This window comes from Pan paniscus, chromosome 10, assembly GCF_029289425.2.
Source record: "Pan paniscus chromosome 10, NHGRI_mPanPan1-v2.0_pri, whole genome shotgun sequence".
In the NCBI taxonomy this organism is placed as follows: Eukaryota; Metazoa; Chordata; class Mammalia; order Primates; family Hominidae; genus Pan; species Pan paniscus.
The window spans coordinates 47,050,441-47,064,983 of record NC_073259.2 but is presented as its reverse complement, the minus strand read 5'-3'; the positions used below and the strand labels follow the sequence as shown (position 1 = coordinate 47,064,983).

The 14,543-nt window shown below is 40.1% G+C and overlaps 1 protein-coding gene across 7 annotated transcripts in view; it reads left to right on the top strand.

Moving 5' to 3' along the window:
* PCED1B (PC-esterase domain containing 1B) overlaps window positions 1-14,543 on the top strand; it is a 156,859-nt gene that overhangs the window by 22,774 nt on the left and 119,542 nt on the right. For 5 of the 7 annotated variants that reach the window (XR_010108826.1, XR_010108827.1, XM_063593072.1 and 2 more), the window contains exons 2-3: window positions 1,868-1,950; window positions 5,753-5,918. The exons of 1 other annotated variant lie outside the window; for it this stretch is intronic. The gene's annotated coding sequence lies outside the window, so the exon portion shown is untranslated. The remainder of the gene's footprint in view (window positions 1-1,867; window positions 1,951-5,752; window positions 5,919-14,543) is intronic. One more of the 7 variants, XM_008951101.4, reaches the window with a different exon arrangement.

Here is a 14,543-nt window from a genome sequence, read left to right as displayed (position 1 = left end):
TTTCAGATAGAATCCATCCAAAAAAGTAAGTGTATTAAAAATGTAAATATATTTCAGATATCCAAAAATGTAGACATATTGTCAGGCTTTGCTACTTTTTTGCAGTTTCACATCATGTCTTTACTTGTAATAATATCAATAATTGCTGCAAAGATAATAAACTACATTCCCATTCGCCTATCCCTCTACCCCAGTACTGTGTTATACAGTTTTCCCTGCAACATGGTGTCAGTCTGCAAAGCGTCTTTGTAACATCAGGAAGAGAGTCTAGATTTCCTTCCAGGGCAACACATTTTGCTATTAGGTTGAACCATAAAACTGCCATTTTTGGTCAGGAATGATTTACCACTGGTGGTTTCATATGGCACAAGCTAAAGAGCCTTCCTTGGGTTTGAGTTACAGTCCTGAGAGTCGCTTGTGTGTCCAATGGGCCAGTTACTTAATTGCTGAGTCTTGGTGTGTGAAATGGTAATAACACCTAATTTATAGGATTGATTATTAACTTAACATTGAGGCTTAGCAATGACGTATAGGAGCACCGTGCCTAGAAACAGTTATTGTTCAAGAAATAGGTAATAATACAATATAATTATCAGTATAAGTAATTTAGAAGAGTTTCCTCACTTTTCCTTTAGCCATTTTTGCATATATGGTGAAGGTAATGGTTGCTATGGTAGAGAGAAATGGAAAATATTTGTGAAGCAAGCACAATTTTTAAAACCCCAATAACGTTAAAGGCCTTCCATTCCTGTCTTGTATGCTCTCTTATGTCCAAGTAAGGGCACAGATAAAGTTTGACACATACTCGGTGGAGTATCTAAATAGAAAATGTACTGAAGCAAACCAAGAACAGAGTTTAAAAAAAAAAATCAAAGCACTAAGCAAACATTCTGAACTTTTGGCAGAGGAATTGGACTGTCTGAATCTCCATGACTCTTTGGAGTTATTAATAGTGATGCATTTTGCCATATTTTGAGCAGATGCATATTTATAGGTCACGCAATATCTGTGTGAGGAGACTTTCAAGGCTTTATGGCCTTTTAAAAATGTCTTATCTTGGAAGAGAACAGGGCAAGGAGGATGCCATTTTGTCATCTGTGCAGCACCAATCACCCTGTGCTCATTAAATGTTACGGGAAAGATGGGCACTGCAGCAGGGCCTGGAATGTGGCTCCCATCTGCACTGCCAGAAGCCATGATGAAGTCACGAGTTGCACAACAGTAGTAATTCGCAGCTATTTATGACCATTTTAATAGCAAAGGTCTAGATTAGAAGGCTGTGTTTACATGCCATGTAGCAGAATAGTTCACGAATCATTCCCACAGTAACGTTTGGTCAAACCAATCAACCAAGTAATGAAAAATGAACCGGTTGTTCTTGAGGTTGTGACTAATAGATCTCTAAGTTAGCCTCTACTTTCCTCATGCTCTTCCATACCTGAGACAGAATTGACTCCTGCCCCATGCCCACAGACTCTCCTCCTCTGTCTTCCCGGCAAGCCACAGCCCTGTTACCGTTTCTCCACCCAAGCTCAAAGCCGTAAGACATCAGGTAAGTTAAAGGAGCTTTGGAAACTCCTGTAGAGCACCTGTGCACATAATTAAGGAAACATAATTTTTAGCACGTTTATTTTCTCATTGTCATTGCTCCATTATGTGACTTTAATTAGTGACCCCGATGGCCCCTGTGCATCCAGATGAGTAAAATCCTTTCATTTGTCTGCTTAAACTGACTTGAGGTTTTAGTGATTATCACGTCCATGCAGCCTGAAGGTCAGACTATTTCCTTTTGTTTCACTAGACAGTTAATCCCCTCATTAGGGGTGATGGAAAATGAATAATTAAACATGCCATTTTCACATTTCAGGTAATGAGAGGCCCTAAGATCCCAGAGGATGCCGTAAGAGGAAAAGTCAGGGGAGTGTTGAAGACTCTGTCTCCTACAAATATGTGAGTTTCTCTCCCCTGGCTTCATGGTAGAAAAGGTTTGGCGAAGGCTCTTCCTCTAAATTGAAACAAAACAAAATGAAAACCTTAGTTATTGGGCTGTACTCTGACACTTAGTAGCTGTGTGACTTGGGGCAAAGCAGCTAACCTTTTGACACTAAAAGTTTTCTCAATTATATAACTGGAATGATAATGGTAACCATTGTATTGAAATGTTATGAGCATTAAAAACATGAATGAGTGACAATACTTACAACAGTGTCTACCACATGGTAAGAGCTCTGTAATGTGTTAATTATATTATCATTTTCATTATCACCCAGGCAAGTCACCTGAATGCTGTGGGTATCAGGCCACAGCCAAACAACCACTTGCAGGTTATCACAAAGTTCCCTTTGGCCTATTGGAATAAGGATTAAGAGTAAATTATGTTGTACCCTGGAGGGAAAAAACCCAAGTAGTCATACCTCTAGGGCCTTAGGGAATTCAACTTTCACCAAACCTCTTCTAATTACTCTAAAAAGATTTTTTGGAGGGTGGAGGTGGTAGAAGGTAGAAAGCCACAATAGTTGGGACCCAGATGACCACACTTGGTGAGTGAAGGTGAAGGCACCCACAGCAGCCTCCACTGGTGCAATCTGAATTCCTGCCTCCAATCCCAGGCCCCACAGCTTCTGCCCCTTCCTCACGTTCTCCAACTCCCAGGAAGCCGGCTCGCCCCGGGCTTCCCCAGCCCTGTACCGTGGAGACTGGGCAGGGACCTCCTTTTGTACTCTGACTTCTGTCTCATCTGACCATATTTTAGGCAGACCTTACGCTCATGCCGACTAAAAATGGACTCACCCTGCTAAGGAAATCCAAGCCCCATTGGGAAATATCTCTGAGTCTAATTTGGTCATTTCTTTTGCCGCTTCAGGCTGTGGACCTTACAAAGCAGAGATAGCACCCTTCAAGATGCAGAGTTCAGGGAAAGCTCCTATACAGAGGGGAGTGGGAGTCTCCGCTGAGTTTGGAAAGATGACTGGGGTTTGATTGACAGAGTGAACGCGGTGGGGGGCGGCGGGGGAGATGTTTCAAGTGAAGAGGGTCTGGAATGTGCCTAGAACAGGGAATCTTCTGACAGGCTGAAACAGGCTGTGTAAGGGAGTGCAGGTGGCTAAAGTTGCTCAGAGAGACACAGACCAGTGCGGAAAGAAAGTTCTGAGGGTTCATCAAGATATTGGACTTTATTCTGCATAAATACAGATGGTGAAGGGTGGAAGCAGTGTTTCAGAAAAGAAAAAGTGTATAGTGCTGTGCATGCAGCATTGGTAGAAATGGGCTTGATGGGAGGAAAATTACTTAGCGGACTAGGGCCTGAGGTCATGGGGACCTATGAAAAGGAAAATAAAATGCATGAGGGTGGCTATATGATTATGTGCAGAGGGGGTGGAAACTGTTGCTCAAAACTGAATCTTAAAATTTGTTTTGTCATTGCTTTACCCAAAATAGTCGATCCTAGTTGGATTTTTTTGGAGAAAATATTTTGTCCCTTTTAAAAAGGTTCTAGTAAGAAGCAGCTTTAATGCTGTTTGTGGAAGGAAAAAGTTACGAGGAGAAAGAGTGAATACAGTGCATGATTAAAGGAGTGATGGAAAGTGACAATGGCTTTCAAGAGAGCACAGGTGAATTGACATGTATTATGACAAACACGATCTTACAGTGACTTCATTTTCTTGTGAGTGTTGGGAAATACTTTCTAGATATTCTAATAATGATGCCGTTAGCATTGTACAATTTTTAATTAAAAAGCTTATAACACAAATAGAAACTTAAATCTGGAGGAGAACTTCAATATCCTTTCATCATTTTACAGAGGAGTTAACAAGACTAGAGAGTAAACAACTCACCCACAGTCACCCAGCAGGTGTGTGACAGGTCCATTGCCAGAAGGTAAATGCTTTGCTCCTGGCCCGGTGCCCTTTCTGCTTGGCCACAAGAGTCCACAAAGACCATTTTATTTATTTATTTTTCAAAATACACATTTTTATCAAAAAAGGACCATTTTTATAGCTGAAGTAAAAGACTTGGTGTTTTCCATTTTCTCTTTTTAAAGTCAAGAGCTGTTTTCTCACATAAATTATTCACATTTCCCTTTACTGCATTATTTTTCTTGTTTGTAGAATTAAATAATTAACCTTGAGGTAATCTTTGTGTTGAAGACACCTTAGCCTAGGGGTGTGAGTTGCCTAATGGGAAGAAAAGTGGGTGCCTATGAGAAAGTATAGACTTCTAGGAGTTCCCCAGCTCCCTCAGAACAGCCCTCTGACCTGGTGCTCAGGATAAGGTGAAGTCATGGAAAAGCATCAGCAAACACGCCTCTCAACCTGCCTTGCCCATGATGTCTGTCATCCTAGGCCCCAGACTGTAGGCGTCGAGCCTCCTCATAGGGTCCCTGGGCGCCCATCTCCTTTATGGGGCCCCTCCCCACAAGGGACCCATCAGCCTCACTTCTCTGTTTTCCCTCCTCCCCGCTTCTCTATCTTTTCTGTAAAATGTTTAAAAGAAAAAATAAACCTCTCCTGTTAGAGCATGTTCTTTTTCTTTTTCCTCCAGCTTTTTTTTTTCTTTGTCAGTCTCTGCCTCTCATCCAGGTGAAATTGCTTTCCTCCATCTCTGGCAAACATACATTAGGGCCTTGCTTCCTCTGCTTCCGGGGCCCGCAGCCTTCCCTTTGTGGCACCTTCTCCCCAAGACCTGTTCCTTTCTGCCTCCTAGGAACCCACTCTGGACAGGGGATGCCCCAATAATGGCAGAGGGCTCCTGCAGATCGTCCCCTACCCCCATCTCAGTTACCTGGCCAGGGCTCAAGCATAGGAAGTCCTGAAGTTCTGATTTTCTTGGTTAATCTCCTTGAAGCAATTCTTCATGATAGCAAGTGCCCTGATTCTTTGTTCAGAGTTAGGGGTGGGCGAGTGTCAACCTTGATATTCTTCATTGTTGATTCATGTTCATGAAAGATTCTCCTAAAGTTTGATTGGTGAATGCCGGGGCCAAACACCGTAAGCCTAGGTGCACTGTGCCACATCCATATCAAGAGGCTGGGAATCTTGGTGGGGTCAAAGTCTCTCCTGTATCCATGAACCATTGTATTGCCTCTCCCGGCATGTCTGTGAGAGAAGGGACAGCATAAACTCTGCCATAGGAGGAGGAAGGCTTCTCTCTTGTTCTCCATGGGACACAGGGAGGGAGCTGATAGATGGCAGGCCGAAGGGCCCAAATTTAAGAGAGTAAAGTGGGGTGAACATGTTGAGATTGTGACCATTTTCCCAGAAGAAGCAGAAAGTATAATGCATCAAAGTTAGAGCACTAGAAGGGCCTTGGTATGGCCCCCAACACCAACTTGGGCAGAGAGGCCAGACTCCAGCAGGCAGCAGCAGTGGCAGTGGAGGTGGCACAGGCACCAACAGGCAGATGGGGCTGGCAGTGACCCTGGCAGGGAAGGATGCAGTGCCTCAGGGATGAGAGGATGCCAGCTGGGGACTCAGGCTCAGGTGCAGGTGTCACTAGACCTGGGCTAGCCTCCCACCCACTAGCCAGTTCCACAACAGATACAATGTCCCCCTAAGGAGGAAAGTGGTAGAAAAGTAAATACGTCTTAATTCCCAAAACTTCTCTTTTACATCAGGTAAGACTCCTAAACCAGAAAAATGAGGATCTTTATTGCTAATTACATGCTGGGTGTCCTTAGGAGAGACATTTAAATTTTCTGGACCTCAGTTTTCTCATATATAAAATAAGGATGTAAATAATTATTATTTTGTAGGATTGTTGGAGGACAAAATGACAATATGAGCAAGTGAAATGGTATGCCTAATACCAGTGAGCCCTCAGTAAACAGTAGGCAGCAACCAAGCTGGTGGGAAGTCTTCTATCCAGGAGGGTGCAAATTGTTGACTTGCAAGATGATGAGGATTTCCAGATAGACACAGGTGAGTAAGCATTGCTTTTTCCAGTTGGATAACCCTGAGATCTGCTGCTAGAGTGGACTTAGGATGTGAGCAGGAGGCAAAACACAGGGAAAGTAGCCCGAGTGCTGATGAGCTTCTCAGGTGCTGATTTAGAAGCTGCCCATGCTCACCACACACAAGGACCTAAACATACTGGCTCAGCTATCTAAATGGCAATGACAGTTGATGACAGCTGTTTCCCAATGACTTCCTCTCCCAGAATCTTCTGCACCCTACACGTTCCTGTTGTTCAGATTCTGTCTGGAAGCAAAACAGTTCCCAAATGTACATCAGATTGTGTTTTTCCCCACATCTTCGCCAGGCTTGTATGATCATCTTTTTACTTTTCCTAATCTTTTCGATTAAATTGCAATTTAATTTTTATTTTTCTGACCACTGGTGAGACCTACCATCTTTTCACATATTTATTGGCCCTTTGCATTTTCTCTTAGGCTTTCATTACTTGAGTTTTACAATAGAATGGCATCATCTTTAGAATCAGTCCAAGGCCAGCTTTCATTACAACCACTCTTATTATTTCATTTTGTTTTCTTCTCTTCTTTAAACTTCATGCCTCTGATTAATCTGTTTAATTTTAATGGCTAGGCATGGCAGCTCACACCTGTACTTCTAGCACTTTGGGAAGCCAAGGCAAGATTACTTGAGAGCAGTCTGGGCAATATAGTGAGACCCTGTCTCTACAAAAAATAATAGTAATAATTTTACAAGTATGTAATACTTTGGGGCACACACCGACTTTTGTTTGTCTTCCTTTGGCAGAGTCCTCACCACAGATAGAATTCTTTCATCTTTTGGATTAATCATGATTCAGGTCTTGAAATGAAAACTAAAATAAACTTTCCAGTTGGCCTTTAATCTCAATTTGGAATTTTTCTAGGTTGAATGAAAATCACCTACTTGATAGTACTGTACTTATGTTTTTGCACTTTCCAAAGAACAGAATTGGAGGCAGAATACTGTAGAAGAAATTTTCAAGAAGATTCAAGTACTAGATTTAGGATGTAGAAGTCCCTGCTTGCATACTGCTGCCAGTCTTATCGCAACTTTCAGCAAACCACTTTCCTTCCTCTCTCTGTAAATGGAGGCAGGTGGCAAGTTGAGCTATATCAGTGATTCTCAACCCTGGCTATACATTACAAGTACTTGAAAAACTTTTTTTTTTTTTTTTTTTTAGTTTTAATTGGTTTATTATTGTCTTTAAAAGTCTTCACAGGCAAAGCCATCCCTCTTTGTCTGTATCTTACACCTGCCTGGTGGTTTTAGTTGAGGATTCTGGGAAAAAGAGACTTAGAGTGATGATGAGGAGATTTGACATTTTAGGAAGAAAATGGCAAGTTTCTGGAATTTCAGAAATTTTCAAAATTCAAAACTGTAATGGTCGTTTCTGGCTCTTTATTTTATTCCATCTCTATAAAATTCCATATGTGGAAATAATGTGTTCCCTCATATTTATCTCTATTCAGTCATGCATTTATAACATATTCATTGAAAACTAGTTATGTGCCAGGCCTGTGCAAGGAGAGAAGGGGGTGCAATAGAATTACCTGAAAAACTTTTTAAAAAGGCTATTAAAACTTTTAAATACTGCATCCTAAGGTCAGTTAAATAAGAATCTCTGGGAGTAGGATCTATGCATCAGCACTTTTAAAAAGTGCCTCGGGTGATTTTCATATGGAACCAAGAATGGGAATCACTGAACATGATGATCTCTGGTATCCCTTGTAGTAAACACCTCTATGATTCTAAACCATGTTGAAATTTGGGCAGTATATCAAACTCTTTAGTGATTTTTAAGTTAATAAAATGGAGATTCTACTTCATGTTCCCACACACAGCAATGGAGTTTAGAATTGGCCTGAATGGTTGGCTTGGAAGATGTTTGTTAGTGGCCAGAATCATTCATGAATCTTCTTGCTTTTTCCTCTCCTCCTATGGGGATCATGTCTCTAAATGAAACAATATGTGCTTTTGTTGAGCTGAAAACTGGATGAAGTGAGGGGTAAAATGAATGGACAATTAGTCCTGTAAATCACTAATCCAGAGGACAGCCAGCAACCACTTCTTCTGTCCCCACTTTGAGGTTAAAAACAAAAATGCTGTGTTTGGAGGCCGTAATGTGAGCTTTTGTCAACAAAGAGGAAAGTGCAATAGGGTTCCACTTCAATAAATAATTTTCACGCAATCCATAGTAATTCAGCCAATCAATTAATTATGAATTGCAAACATATTTCACCCAGGAAGTGTTTGGTAACAGTTTGTGGTTAACAAAGACAATGTGTTCAACATAGGATCTAGCCCAAATTTACTAATAAAATATGATATTTTTACTGCAAAAGTGACTTAGGAGACATTACTGGGGAGACAAAACCCTTAATACACAAAGATACTCCATAAAACTTTAATTGCATGGCAGAATCTATAAATGCAAGAGAAGCAGCCTCATCTTGAATTTCAAGTAAGAAATGTTTTGGGAGCCGTCTGTGTCACTAATCAGAAATATAATCAATGAAAGGTATGAGGTTCCCTGAGAAGCTGCTTTGATCATGCAAACATGAGCTTCATTTTTAGATGTAACTAGTGTCTTCTTTCAGGTGATTATTGGTCAGGTTCTTCTCTGCTGAGTCAATGACAAACACACACAAAGCTTGGTCCAACGTGAAGTTTGATGTCCCGCATCACAGTTGCAGGGAAACATGAGGTCATAGCACCAGAGGTTTGAGCTCTTCAGTTCAAAAACCATATGCAGCATGAAAGAATGCTCTGGTGTTCTTTGAAGTTTGATGTATGTAACTTCAAATCTCAAAGAGAAATACATTTCTCCTCCCACTGAATTCAATTGCTTTGTAAGTGGTCTGATTTCTGAAAAATTGATTTTTGGTACAACTGAAGAGTCTATTTAACATTTGGGTTGCCTTAATAATAGAAGCCCAGGGATGCTATGACTCTCATGTTTCAAGGACCTGTGCCACAAGGACATAAAGATCACAAAGCCACAAGGACATAAAGATCAGAACAACATCACTCTGCCCTAGATGAGTTCACTTTCTAGGGGAACCAACACCTATATTAGAGTGTTGGAAGACTGCCTTTAAATGCTTCAAAATGCATCTGCTATTATTTTAGGATGGGGGAAAGATCACCATGATTTTCACTGATCATCAGAAGAAATAAGTACTTATTAGATTTTTATGTCTATATTATTTACATATTTTGAAATTGTGGTAGAATACACATAACACAAAATTTGCCATCTTAACCATTCTCAAATTTACAGTTAGGGGCCTTAAGTACATTCACTTTATTGTGCCACTGTCACCACCATCCACCCACAAGACGCTTTCCGTCTTGCAAAATCGAAACTCCAAACACATTAAAAAAAAACTCCTAATTCTTCCCTACCCTCAACCCCTGGCAACCACATTTCTACTTTCTGCCTGTGAATTTGTCTCCTGTAGATACCCCTTTTAAGTGGAATCGTTCTGTGTTTGTTCTTTTGGTTGGCTTATTTCACTCAGCATAATGTCTTCAAGGTAAATTTTTTTTAAAGAGCCAATAAATACTTCCAAGTGTCTCATAAGCAACCAACTGTGCTTGTTCTAGCTGAGGTACCTCGGTTTATTTACAGATCTTATTAGAAAGTCGCTTCTTCTCATGGTAAAGGGAGCCAATGTCATTTTGTATATCTTTGAAGGAATTCAGTATCATTCATGGATTATCCATTCATGGGTTCTCTGATCGCTCAAAGGCACTGGCACTGCCCCTCATAAGCTGTTGGTGGGGGTCGTGTAGCCCCTCCATAACAGGGCCAGAGAAAAGGCAGCCCACCTGACTCAGAGCTGCCAACCCCCAGCCCACGCGAGCTCTGTGCTTGATTATGGGTGTGTATTACCATCTGGTATGTGGGTTTAGCAGTAAGAATAGGAGAATCAATCAGGCTTTCCATGTCATATGTTGCTATTATTTTATTTAACACTTGTTCTATGGCCAATACTGCACCAAGCACAGCATAAAATCTGGAATTACTTGATACACTCCCTATCTATTATCCAAGGGAAACTTCTGCCAAACTTGCATCAGGGGATTCCTCTCAGTCCACTGAAAAGTGGCTTTATTTCCTAATGACTTCCAAATACAGAGTCTTGATTGTTTAAAGACTAAAAGCTATGCTTTAGAATTTTAAGTAAGATCCATTTTAATAAGATTCTCTTAGCAAATTTCTCTATACTTCATTAAGTTTCTATCCTGGAGGAAAATATATCTCTCCATATTCCATGATGTTAGTGCAGGAAATGAAGCACCCAGTTCCACTCACTATTTCCCTGGCTGTTTCTATTTAACAAAACGGTGATTTTAGCTGAAGCTTTGTTTGTGATTTTAATCACAATCTTTATGTTGGACCTCAGTAATTAGAAATTTGAGTGTTTGTCATAAAAAGCTACTTCCAAGGTACATTATTTTACCATGATGCCTTCCAATGTGTGGTCTCTTAAAAACTCTGTAAGGTCACATTATTTGCCAGTGTTTGTAATAGACATAGTACCTGCCTTTCTCTTATGCCCTTTGGAAGACTCTTCAATTCTTCCCTGGGCTCCAGGGAGTACTGGGATTATTCAAGTGCTTCCTTCCTTCAGCTAAGAGACTAAAGTTTCATTTTTACAGTAAAGAGCCTCAGCCTGCAGAGAGCGGTAACAGCTTCTTGGGCATGTCAGCCCTTGCACATACGACTGCCCTGCTGTGTGCAAAAGCAAATGGAATTTCCTTTCCTTTCCTCTTAACTGATATTCCTTCACTCTTGTTAGGTTTGCCTTTACAATCTATTACCAAAAACTGGACAACAGAGCTAGCATTATTTAAAAACATACACAATCCCCTCCCAATGACTTGGGGATGTCTTATTCATTCTGTAAAGCTGGGCACTGGGTTTGGTCTCTGGGATATACTAAGATGCTCAGACAGAGTCCCTGTTCTAAAGAAGTAGGGGAGAGGATTTATACTCAATTACATAATACTGTACAAGTGAGGACATAATATATGGTATCAGAGACGGCTATGGAAATTCAGAAGATGGGAAAATCTCTGAATTTAGGAATCACAGAAGGGGAATGAAAATACCTCACTTTTCTTGAACATATACTATGTATCAGGCACGGTGTTAGGCAGCTTACATACATGATTTAGTTCAATCTTCACAACCATGACATGAAGAGGCGTTTTTTATTCCAAATTTGGCAACAAAGAGAAAGAAGCTTGTCCAGATCTGACTGTTTGCTCAGCTTTCATGCTTTATACTGCATTGTTCCATACTGATGACGCTCCTGCTTCAAATCCTATTCCCCTGTTCTACCCCCACCTCCCAAAAGGAGGAGAAAGATTGAGAGGCTTCAGACAATCAGATTTTACCAGATTTGTACTGCCTTTTAGTTTGCATCAGAAATCTGTGGGACCTGTTTGCAGAGAACCATATATGTCCAAAGTGTAGCCAAAATGCAATTTTTTTTTTAAGAATGTAATTTTAAGAATTGCATGGCTGGGCACAGTGGCTCACGCCTGTAATCCCAACACTTTGGGAGGCCAAAGCAGGTGGAACACCTGAGGTCAGGAGTTCGAAACCAGCCTGGCCAACATGACGAAACCCCGTCTCTACTAAAAATACAAAAATTAGCTGGGTGTGGTGGCGGGCAGAGTTTGTAGTGAGCCGAGATTGCGCCCCTGCACTCCAGCCTGAGTGACAGAGCATGACTCCATCTAAAAAAAAAAAAAAAACACACACACACACATAATTTATTTAGAGGTACACAATGGGGAAGCCCTTTGTATGTCTGCATAGTTCTTTCTTCCTCTTGTGATTCCAGATGGGAATCTAGGACTTAGATAATTGACTACAGATTTACTGGGCTTGGGGAAAGATGCAAAGCCATAACACAGGAGCACACTTGTACAGAGAGAGCAGCTATCAGAATTCAGATTCAGCACACCTTCATGAGTATCCACTATGTGCCACTTAGAGGCTTATCTTTTACACTTTTATCTTCACACCAAACCTGCAAGTTGGATGCTAATCTCTCCCATTTGACACATAAGGAAACTGAGCCCACAGAGAAAGTAAGTGATAGAGTTTAGATTCAAACTCAGGCCCTCTGCCTCAAGTCCAACTTATGACTTAAAAGCAGAAATATTTGAAGTCTGGAAAGAGGCTTTTCAGTTCATTAAAATCTGGCCTGTCAAAGCTGGACATGCAGCTTTCTCCATACTCTGGTCTGTCGCCTTAGCACCCCTGCACCAGAGACAGAGAACGTTACCCCTGGGAACAGCCCAGTGTCTGGCTCTTAGCACATAAGCACATGCCTCAATTGTAGTTCAAAATTACATTGCCGTTGTTTAGAGGAGGCTGCCTCCCCACTACTTCTGCTACTGCTTGATCTGTAGAGCTTTCTTAAGATAAAGCAGATGTTCCTAGCCCAGAAGCCTTAAGGTTGCTGCACCAAGCCCTCCAGCTGGAGAAGGAATGAAGGTCCCCAACACCAGAGACTGCCAACAAGGTACAGGCCTCAGAGTAAGCCTTGAAGAGTTAGCTAATGGCAGCATCTGGCTTTCCATCGTGATCATCTTACTTCATGACACAGCACGTTTTTAGGAAATTACACTTTCATTTTTCCTGCTGTCCATTAAACAAGGTTTAATAACATATTCTGGAAATACAGGTGGGAAGTAGATTTGGGAAGTTAGACTATATGCAAATTAAAACTATAACTTGTTTGAATTACTCCAAAGTTGGTATCTTTTTCAAAAATAATGAAGAACAAATACAGCAAATTATTCAGTAGGGTCTGTGTAAAACAGGATGTTACCTGTTTATCTAAGTATATAAAAAGGTATATAATAAAGCCTGGACACAGGTTATCAATAAATACTTATATAAATGAATAAATGTATGGTGATTTTAGGATCTTACCAAAACCAAGAGTGTCAGCCTTCTTTGAGTTAGGCCTAATTTTCAATCCTGATACTAATGGTGGGGGAATTACGGTGGCAAACAGTTGAAGGGGTCTGCTGCTCCTTTATTTTCTGCCCAAACGACATTAAACCACCTTTGCATGGTATCTTCACTCGGTTCTCACTCCTGCTAGTGTGGTTTCTTTCCTCCTTGCTCCCCTGCCCCTCCCGCAATGTCTGTGGACTATCTGGACCCTTCATTTTGTACTTTTTTGGTGGACAAATACAGAAGGTTTTGTCTTAAAGCTGTAGCCACACTCATGAGGTACAACCAGAAACTGCTTCAGTAAAGGAAGGCAGTATGAACACTTTGATACCTCCTCCCCTCCCTCCATTCTCCTTGCCTTCCTCCCTCTTCTCCTTCCTCTCATCTTTTTCTTCTTCCCCTGCTTATTCTAGAAATGTTTCAGATTAGAAAATAATTTGTTACTTTGCTGTTTTAAAAAGGTGATATGTAGTCTCCTTATCTTAGAGATTAAGTTCTGTGTTCACCTAATGTACAACCATTTATTCTCTAAGTGAGGTAATGACATGATGATGGCCTATAGCAGATTGGAGACACCCTGTAAAATTAACATGTCTTACATCTTCCTATAATTATTTTATGTGTAAATTATTTAATATGCACAATGAAAAATAAGTGTATACAACAAAGTGAACTGCTATGCCAGGCTCTGATCCAAAGAAATTGTATGGATTGGTTTTTGGCATCTAAGGGCACTTTAGCTTTTACTTCACATTAGTGAAACTATGTTCCTTTAAATTAGCTCACTAGAAATCTATACTAGTTAGAATAATGAAAACTTGAAATAAATAAGGTATATAGAACAAGAAAATATTCCTGATTCAATTGTTTCATGATTTCTATTAGCATATCACATTAATGTTTTGTTTCAAAATATGATGGTTACTTTCTCAACATGTTTCTATTTTAAAATGACCTTTACATGGTGTCAAGTAATTGGAAGGCAAATACAAAATTCATATAAATATTTGCAGACACACCCTGAGTGTGATGAGCCTTGATTACAAAAAAGATGTTGATAAGCTCTGTCCTCACCAATAATTATTTGTTCCTTTTGGAAAGGAACATAGTCTGTCAAAGCAACTGAATTATTTCTAGTCTGCAAATAAATTTAATGGAGCAAATACTTTCTAGGTCACAGTATGGGAAAGGTGACATTTTTATTATGGAAAGAGTGAAGGTCTGTTTTTTGATCAGCTGAAAAAAATAGATTGGCATAGACTTTTTTTCTAGTCACAAAATTGAATATTTTATTTTGAGATGTTAATTTTCAAAAAACACCATCAGATAAGAAAATGAGTCTTTGTCATATACATTTTGTCCCAACTTTATAATAATTCATTACTAGTATAGTATAAGGTTTTAATAGGTAGTTAGATCATTTGAGCCAAATTATTTGCCAATCTAAATATTAATTATTCATTTATTGAAAATGTCAAAGTTGTGAGATCCTGGACTGTGTTAATCATGAGTGTTTTTTTAATTTAATTTTTTCTTTCTTCAGAACAACATTAAGTAGCAAATAAAAAATACCACTGCAAGTCTAGGAAGATTTCAGAAGAAAGGAA